Source organism: Gopherus evgoodei, chromosome 20 (genome assembly GCF_007399415.2).
Source record: "Gopherus evgoodei ecotype Sinaloan lineage chromosome 20, rGopEvg1_v1.p, whole genome shotgun sequence".
Lineage (NCBI taxonomy): Eukaryota > Metazoa > Chordata > Testudines > Testudinidae > Gopherus > Gopherus evgoodei.
Window position 1 is genome coordinate 2,285,159 of NC_044341.1, and position 10,401 is coordinate 2,295,559.

Here is a 10,401-nt window from a genome sequence, read left to right on the forward strand (position 1 = left end):
TCAAGCCTCTACTAACGGGCGTTTCAACTGGGATAGAGGCTGTGCAGGAATCACCCACAAAATGCATCCAGCTTTGGGGGTGAAACAACAAATACTTTACCAGTGACAGAATTTGGCAAGAGCATCAAGGTTCATGCTCAACCACCTCTACTAGTGAAAAGTCACCTGGGATCTTCAGTGAGCACAGGAGCATTGGCCTAGCGCTGCCTCTGCATTATGCCTGTGTCTAGACACCTGTGAGGCTAGGTGGTTAGAAAAGCAGAGGGATTTGGTGGGGAGAGTACCTACCATCTATTGAACCACTGATAACAGGGTTTTCCTTAAGGTTCTCCCATCTAAATGTTGACCCAGCCTAACCCCGCTTAATTTATGGGACCTGATGAGTTCACAGCTTGGAATGGGGATGTTGCAGATTCTGTCAGAAGCTGAAAATATGTTCTACTTGCTTTGTTCATGCTTATCCATCTGTGTGTTTATCTTGCTTTCCAGCAATTACATGGGTTTCTGGTCAGTAAGTGTGCTGTAATGCTTGGTGAATGGGATAAACAGCATCTGCCTGTAGTCAAAAGCACCAAATATCAATATTTCATCTTTAAATGAATGTGATGCTCACGTCTCATTGCAGAATGGATCCTCTAACCAGATCAGACCCATTTGAAATCTCCAGGGAGCACTTATAGATGCACAACTGGATTTGCATAACAACAGGCATTTTAAGTGACACATGTAGGAAACAGATGATGGGCCCCCAAACAGAAAAACAAATCTAAACAATCTGGGAAAGTTAAGATTCAAACTATATAGCATGGGCCCATATCTAACAGCAAAGCTTTATCAGTTAATACTCCAGGAAGCATATTTGTAATGCAGCCATAACTTTGAACAGTGGCCCTGGTTGAGTTACTAGCAGAGATTGAACCCAAGAGCTCTTCTGGGAGTGGTAAGTACCTCATGGATTGGCCATAGATGGGGACATAGGCCTGCTTGACCAGTGTGTTTCTGACCCATTGAAGCAGATTGTTGATTCGATCTCCCCAGAGGATTGGTGAGGAGACGCGCAGACACTGACCCTTACGACAATGGCTCATGGGCATGGAAATGAGGCTACCCACAACCCCTAGTAGCTCCACATTGTGGCCTGGAAGGAGCTTGTACCATTACTGTCCAAGAGACTTTCTGAGGAGACAAAGCTTCCATCAGCAACATTATCGAGCCAGAGTCAAATATCAGCACTAAATTGTTTTAAAGAAATACTTGTGAGAATACAGGAGCTTCCCGATTTGGAGGGGATCATGTCTCAAAGTGGATTGAGATCCCATGAACATGAACTCAGTGATCTCCAGTCAGTCTGCAGCAGCTATTTCATTTCAGAAACCCATTAAAGCAACAAACCACTACACCCGATACAAACTGGGGGGTTGTCAGGGCTCATTCTGTTTTGGGGAGGCACTAACCTTGACTAAATAGGAGAGTGTTGTCACAGATTGCAGCTGAGGGGCACTGAGAGAGCTGACCCTCCGACTGGTGCTGCAAGGGATGCTGCAGAATGGGATGCAGGTGCATTTGGTGGAGAGGTGTGATACAGAATACACGAGATGCCATGGCAAAGGCAAAGGGGCGTCCAGGGCTGAACAGGTGACATAAGTCAGGACCTAGATGCATTGGCTGAGCTGGAGAGAGAATCTCACATGACTACTGGCTTTTTATTTGCCTTGCACTTTTACAACATTAAAATCCTCTCTTCCCAGCCTCTCGGTCTGTAATGTGCTGGGTTCTCTTAGCCAAGAAAATGCTGCTGGAAATGACGTTTCTTTGCTGGGAAAGCGCTGCGTTTGCAGCCACTTATGGATCCCCTTTTCCGGGTGTGGCTGGGCCGTTCAATACCAAACTCAAGCAACCACCCCTTCCTTAGCTTCTCCTCGTCCTTGGAGGCTGCTGAGGTTCCATGGAGACTGTGGCTTTGACAAGGCAGCACAGGACATGGCGGAATCTCAGGTCGTGCATTATGGTGAGGAACGTTTCAATGAGATGACCCCACTTTAAAACAGGCCTGACTTAATGGAGGACTTTCTGCTTTGGGCAGCCACAGGGAATTCCCTGAGGTATGTAGAGCTTTAAGTAGACTGTCATGACAAGCTGTTCTAATGAACCCACAGCTGCAATGGTAGCCGCACAGATGTCTTACCTGCCCATCGTCTGGCAGATGCTGGTTCAAATCTTTCCTCAGGACCTCGAACCTAATTACCTGGCAAGGTGAACGCTCAGAGGCTTCTCTCTGATTGGCACTCTTAGAAACCTTTCCAGCAATGCATGTCTTAGGAATAAATAAGGGCCATAAAATTGCTTGTGTTAAAATTTTAGAAATGCCTGTGTATGGGAGGCTAGGACTGGAATAGCAGGGGTCAGGTGGGGGGCAGATTAGGTCCCATTTGCATTGATGGAGCATGGGGTGAAAAATGAGAATTTCAGGGAGACAAAATAGATTTTACAAGCCAATTTAAGTAAAGTGTCCAGCAAATTATTGCTCTTCTCCTGAAATTACCTTTTCTTCTCGTGCATCTGTGCTCTTTGCAGTGTGTCCAGGCAGCCTAATGACAAGTGGGGATATCTGGAAATGAAATGATGGCTCCAATTTAGAGAAAAAGCACCATTCCAGAACAATAGCACAACGGTTAGTAAGGAAAATTGTGGGGTGATTCTGAATGCAGCTTCCTGGTGCAAGCACCCACTCAAAGCCGCATGCGGGCAACATGACAATACAAAACAGATGGAGAATTAGCAGCGAGGGAAGAATTGCTTGGTTCTTTTACACACACACACGCACACACACGCACGCACACACACGCACGCACACACACGCACGCACACACACGCACGCACGCACACGCACGCACGCACACACACGCACACGCTTGGTTGAGTTTCTCTAGTTTGAAGCAACCTGAGCTTGAGATGAAACTTGCTGATGCTTTCAGTGAGTTCAACACAGCCTGGGACTAGAAGCGTAAGCAAAGGTTAGTGTGAGGATCTGGAATGGATTCATAGCCCCCTGGAGCTGCCTCTTCCTGGCAGCTCGATGTGTGGCCGTTCACAGGTATCTTCAGCCACTTTCTGGTGGGCTGTTGTGAAACAATCAACCTCTGCTGTGCATATCACAGCACCTGAACTGCACTTGGGGGCCTCTGTGCCTCTGCCCCTATGTGAATCCCTTACACATTCCCCGTCTGTTGAGTTCAGCCTCCCCATTCTTGCTCTAGGGCTTTGTACAACTCCACCCTTGCCTGTATCTGAACTCCCATTTCCTCCTACAAAATGCCCATGCTCCTCCACTGCCTCTCCCCTTCTCCCACACGCTCCACTTTGCACCTCCCACCCCCAGCACTGAACTACCACATCTCCTTGTTCACATCACCCTGCTGTAACAGCTCTTTGCCAAGCCTGTCAACTAAGATCTCTTCTCTGACAACATCCCTGCACCTGCCCATCCCTTAACTGCCGTCCTGCATTTGACCTCCTCGTTAGGGCTGGGACCTTGTCCAGTCGGTGCCCTGTGCAGTATTGGTGCATATTATCTATGGGGGTAGAGAAACAACCAATCTCTACACACTAACCAAAACAATTTTGATTATTGGTTGCATTTTTGTAGCAAGAGACATAGAAAAATGACAAAGGAGGAAAGGTCGGGTTTAGGACCCTTTCCCTGGTTACCTCGAGGCCACCTTTGAAAGGTATTTCAGCACCTAACTCCATTTGAAGTCCAGGGGAGTTCAACACCTAAAGGCCTTTTAATATCTGAGCCCTAGGCACAAAATCCTTATGACCAGAGGAACTTTTGGAAAAACCGTGAACTGATAAAGAGTGAAAATGAGGGAGTGAAATTTCTCCAATTCATTCAGTTAGTATACCCCTCTCAAGCACCTCACTTCCCTTCTTGGTTTGTGTGTATCCCCCACAACAATCCTGTTACGGCTTGTCATAAACTAAGGCCCTGATACTGCAAACACATATTCTTGTGCTTAATCTGAAGCATGTGAATAAGCCCATTGAACTCGGATTTGTTCACAAGAGCACTTTCATAAAAGCCTGTAGGATCAGGGCCCTCAACTTAGAAGCTCTTTAGGGCAGGGATGCTCTTTAGTTATGGGTGAAATCCTGGTCCCACTGAACTCCCATGTCAGGTTTTCACCCATTATTTTTGTACAGCCCCTAGCACTCTGGGACTCCAATATGGTTGGGGCCCCTGGGCGCACACACAGAAATAAGAGTAATGCAGCAAGGAGAGCCTGGGGAAAGGAAAATTCTCACTCTGACAGTTCTACAGACAACGACCCATTAACGAGATAATCCCCATCAGTGTTCCTTGAAGTGTTTTAAAACTGAAATAACAATGAGTTACAAACAAAATAAATGAATGTACACCTCTACCTCGATATAATGCTCTCCTTGGGAGCCCAAAAATCTTACCGTGTTATAGGTGAAACCGTGTTATATTGAACTTGCTTTGATCCACTGGAGTGTGCAACCCCCACCACCCGGAGCACTGCTTTACTGCATTATATCCAAATTCATGTTATATCAAGTGGTGTTATATCGAGGTAGTGGTGTATTTGACACACCGGTAGGTAAAAATTGCCAGCTGATTTGAATTCTCCACGAACAGAACTTGACAGAACATCTAATTCCAGAGGTAAGTGTGTTCATGAACATTTCATGTATCACAATGTCCCTCTGTTGCTAGCCCTTCATCCCCAGCAGGTAGCAGTACAAAAGAAATAGTAAAGACCTCCCCACCCCCATCCAAAATGGAGTCTGCAATCTGAGAGAGACATATACAGAGCCCTCATTAGCACACAGAATTCATAAGTTGTACATGCCAGGATGGGCAGGGATGGTGTTCCTAGCCTCTGTTTGCCAGAAGCTGGGAATGGGTGACAGGGTATGGATCACTTGATGATTCCCTGCTCTGTTCATTCCCTCTGGGGCACCTGGCACAGGCCACTGTTGGCAGACAGGATACTGGGCTAGATGGATCTGTGGGCTGACCCAGTACCACTGCTCTTATGTTCTTACATACAGATTCCTCCGCTCATCACACTCCATCACAGGAACCAAGTGATGCAAAATTTCCACAGAGATGCCACCCTAATATGCTCCCTCATCATTTAGCCTGAAAGCAGCAACATTAATGGAATCTGGAGACTTTTTTTAATAGTAGCAGCAGCAAGTTGATGCAACTTCCCAGATTTACCACAGTGTATAAAAACCAGGCTATGGGAATTACAACTGATTTGCGGTTCACTGCTATGGCTATACCTCACCACTAGTGTTTTACCACCTTGGTGTTCACTGATCACTGCACTTCATTACTTCCAGTTGCCCTAAGAGTGCAATGCTGGCTTCGGAAAGTGTATTTATAGCTGGCTAATCACAGCTTAATTACAGCAGCTCAGCGGGCTCTTGCATGAACTCGAGGTCTGAGATAGTTTCACTAGGAAACTTTTTATGAGAAAAGCAGAAGCATCAAATGGAAGAGATGTGGGGGGAGAGATGACTTGGTGTTAACTGGGGCAATGTCTCTTTGCTAATTTGTGTGTATCATGAATATTAAAACCACAATAAAAAGAAAACTCCCTCAGCTGGCTACTTCCTGCCCACAGCGAGGAGCCTAAGGAAGAAGCTACACACAGAAGAGAACCTGAGAAGAAGCTAGCTAGCCAGAAGGATGAATGGACTGGTTTGCCACTGGCCAAGGATTACATCAGGTTCTAGGGCATCCCTCTGGTCAAAGACAGTGGGGAGCCTTGGAGTGGAGTAGCAGGAGTCAAGGATACCGACAGGTATGTGTCAGGAAGGCAGCATGGTTTGTTGGACAGGGCCTTGAACTGGGCATCAGGATGCCTCAGTTCTATGCCTGGCCGATCGCTGTGCCTCTTTCTTTCCCCTCCCACCCTTTATCTGCCTTGTCTAGTTAGGGTCCATCTCTCACCATGCACCTGTACAGTACCTAGCACAATGTAAGTGGTTTTCTGACTTCCACACCCTAAACTGCTCCTGTGGGTTGCAGATAGCCAGTCTCATAGATATCTAATAGCTTAACACAAGTGGTATATGTGGTTCCTCCAAACCAGATGAGAATTTGGGATGCTCCATGTTTCATTAGCTCAGTGATAAAGAAACCCCTTCCCCCGAGTAATGAGGTAAGAGATATTATTCCTAGAGTTGTGCTAAGATTAAGCAGATATTAACTTCTGATGGTTTTGGTTATTGACCTATGGTTAAATATTGACCAAGGCTACACATGCACCATCTGATCAGCTGCTGCAGGACTTCAGGGAAAACTCCTATTAGCTTCTGACTCCAAAGTTAGCGTATGCAATCGGATCGATTAATATTGCTTCCAGATGAGCACGGTTTGACCTTCAAGGAAGCGCTCACAGTAGGAATTTCCTAACTTCACATGACTTTTAATCCAGCCATAATTCGGGATTTATTTTTTCTCATAGGTAACAACAATTACTGATGCTGATGCAAACAAAAATGCATTACCATGGTAACGTCCAACCCAGACATGACAGACATTCTGGGAGTGTGGCGAAAATGCCAATATTTTCCAAATACCAAAATATGTTTTGGAAAGACCTTTTAGTGGGGTAATTACATGCAGTAAAAATATAAATAAACCATAAAAAAGTGGCAGGTTGTCAAAACCTTTAAAAAGACACATTTGTATACACCGGTGAAGACCTCAACATTCTTGAAAGTGTGAATTGAAAGGGGAAATGGAGGCGAATGAATAAGTTTAATTCCTTCCCCCTGTCTGAGGCTGTATTTTAACCATCTAGGTGAGTAAAAACTGCTTTAAAGAGGCTGCTATTATCAGGTCTCCTACAATAGCAATCACTCGGTGCACTGGAAACTTCTCTCTGCTTCTTGCGAGTTAGAAACAGATGAAAAATGCCACCAGGATGAGTCGTGCTGGGCTGGCGTGCTGTTACATTTGGAATGAGTCTGGCTCAGCGTATGCAGGATGCAAAGGACTGAAACAATCCAAGGGAGTATTGAGAAGTTTGACACTTGAAATAACCAGTCAAAAATATCCAATACTCCTGCTTATTATTCCCAAGTGTGGCAAAATTAGATGACAACATATCAGGAAATTGAGATATCACAAAATTCTGTCAACTAATCTCTAGCAGGGCAGTTAAGGTATAGGCTTGCTACGGTATGTGCTAGAAACACATACAGTTAAACTGACCTCTCCAATGCTTTCATAATTTATCTCTACTAAAGAATCATAACAGAACTATTTACAGCAGCCATTAAATAACATAATATTTCAGTATTGATTTTGTGCCTTTCCCATTGACACACACAGCTTTTGATAACTCAAGCTTTATTGATTTTTCTATAAACAAAATATTAATATCTGCAGAGGGAGAGCATACACAACTGGTTACAGCAGTGGCAATACACTGGCCTCTTGGGAGATGGATGTTAAAAAAAAAAAAGAGGAAGCTAAGGCACTGCAGCTTGTCTGGGGATTAACGAGAAACCAGACAAAGATGTTTAGAAAGAAGCAACTGACCCGCGTGATCTGTGCTGGCCCTTCCATTACCAATGAGACACTCCGACATTTCATTCACTTATTTATATTTAATGCTAGAGCTCGTCAGGAAAGGATGACTCAGGCTTCAGCAGCACGGGCACAGTCAAGGATTCCCCACTGAGATAGGAGTGGGACAGCCTGAAGATGCACTGGGAATTAAAGACTCCTGCTGCAGCGGGAACTGACTATGCTATTCTTTGCTTTCCATCCTAAACTGTTATTACCATTATTCATACATTGGAATGGAGCCAATGAGCACACTTTGATCTGGATTAAGTTTCTGCTGGGGAAGCTGAGATTTCTTAGAAATTCACAAGAAAAAGAAAGCAAATCAGGCCAGCCCCAGAATGCTGACAAAGTTTAGAAATTAAAGTCAGAAGAGAATGAGAAGTGAAAACCCAGGAGCAGCTCTGTGATTAGGAAACAGCCTTCCTCTCTCTTATTCACTGTTCCTCACAGCGACCTTTGAGTTGGCTTTTGGCCACGTCTTTTTTTTTTTTTTTGGTCTCTTTTTTCTGCAAATAGCAAAAGAGAAGAGAGGGGGAAAGGCTGTAACATTCCCTCTCTGAGGAACACGCAGTCCATAGGAATTGCTGGAGCACATAACGAGTGTCCAGGGAGAGAAATCTGAGGCTCAACGAAGATCAAACATTGCTGGAGTTGAAATAGGGAAGGGGGACGGCCTGGGAGGCCTGGATTTGGATCTGTGAGGAGATGCGTGAAGCTAGAAAGCCCATTGGGTTTCATGGCTTTTGTCTCCTGCAAGAAAGAAACAATCACAGCAATAAACTGGGAATTAAAGAGTCCAGTTATCCTGGGCAGTGGGTATAATAGGCCAGGGAGCTGCTGTTGTGGGACACTGGGCTGGGGCTGCTCAAGCCAGCCCAGGACTGGCATTTCTCCAGCCTGCCCGGTGTAGCTGGGGCTGGTTCGGCCAGCCAGCCCAGGGCTTGGGTTGGGCGGCCAGCTAGGGCCAGCCTGGGACTGGGGCCAGGCTGGCCCAGGGTTCCTCTGGCAGCGGGGGGCAGTGGGGATGGCCCAGGGTTCTGGCCAGCCTGTGGCTTCTCTGGGCACAGGGGGGAAAGGGGATTAGGGCTCCTGCTGTGGAGTGCAGGGCCTCATACAGAAGGGGCAGGGCCAGCCTCCCCAAATGGGGTGTCCACCCACCAGCCATGCCAATGATCATAGTGATGTGTCTAATGCACAAAGGCATTCGTTAGCCTTGCTTCTTTCTAGCAGCTGCCTACTTAAAGCTCTGCTGTTATAGATCCCATGCCCCTGAATTATGATAATATCATCCCAGGACATTGCTCAGCCATGTTACCTGCTCAATTTAGGCCACCCCCCATGCCCTACTGAGGATTCAAGGGAGGCCCTGCCCATCAATCTGTTATTGGTGCTGGGGACAGGCCTGCCTTTGTGACATTAGTATTTAGAACCCATATAAGGAAATGCAGCTTCTCTGCACAAGCTTGGATTCTGTCCTCTTTCATCACCTTACTCTGCGGACAGACCCACTGACTTTAGGGATGGCAGAACCTGGGCCATGACGCTGGTGCAGGAAGTCAAACGCCAAGATGGGCGGGCTCATTGTATGGCCCGGACATCAGCAGTACATGTAGCCACATAAACTCAGGGAATGATACAAGGGAGCTGGAGGTGACTCTGAGAATTACTGAGCAGCAAGCCGTGCCACAGTGCAGGAAAAAAGAGTCGATGTGATCACTAAAGAGAGCATCATAAAACGTTTCTTCTGAATGATCCTGCATTGGCTGCTGTGAGAAGCAAGATTAGCGATTAGATGCACCAATAATCTGATACTATACGGCAGATGCTTTGGAGTTGTTTTCTCTAAATGGTCCACAGGCTAATAAGGGAGACAATGTGACTGTTAGAACATCAGAACGGCCATACTGTGTCAGACAGATTACATATCTTTTTGAAGATAAGAGGGTTGTTTTAAACCTCCTGCCTAGTAATTTCATTTGGTGACTTCTCCACACCAGTCATGATTTTATAGACCTCTAGCATATCCCTTGTCTCTTTTCCAAACTGAAAAGTCCCACTCTTATTAACCTCTCCTCATATAGCAGCTGTTTCATACCCCTAATCATTTTTGTTGCCCTTTTCTGAACCTTTTCCAATTCCAATATATCTTTTTTGAGATGCAGCGATCACATCTGTATGCAGTGTTCAAGATGTGGGTGAACCATGGATTTATAAAGAGGCAATATATTTTCTGTCTTATTATCTATCCCTTTTTTAATGATTCCCAACATTCTGTTCACTTTTTTGACTGCCGCTGCACATTGCGTGGATGTTCTCAGAGAACTATCCACAATGACTCCAAGATCTCTTTCTTGAGTGGTAACAGCTAATTTAGACCCCATCAGTTTATATGTACAGTTGAGATTATGTTTTCCAATGTGCATTACTTTGCATTGATCCACATTGAATGTCATCTTCCATTTTGTTGCCTAGTCACCCAGCTTTGTGAGATCCTTTTGTAGCTCTTCGCAGTCTGCTTTGGACTTAACTAGCTTGAGTAGTTTTGTATCATCTGCAAATTTTGCCGCCTCACTGTTTATCCCTTTTCCAGATCATTTATGAATATGTTGAATAGGACTGGTCCCAGTACAGACCCCTGGGGGACACCACTATTTACTTCTCTCCATTCTGAAGACTGACCCTTTATTCCTACTCTTTATTTCCTGTATTTTGACTGGTTACCAATCCATGAGAAGACCTTCCCTCTTATCCCATGACAGCTTACTTTGCTTAAGAGCCTTTGGTGA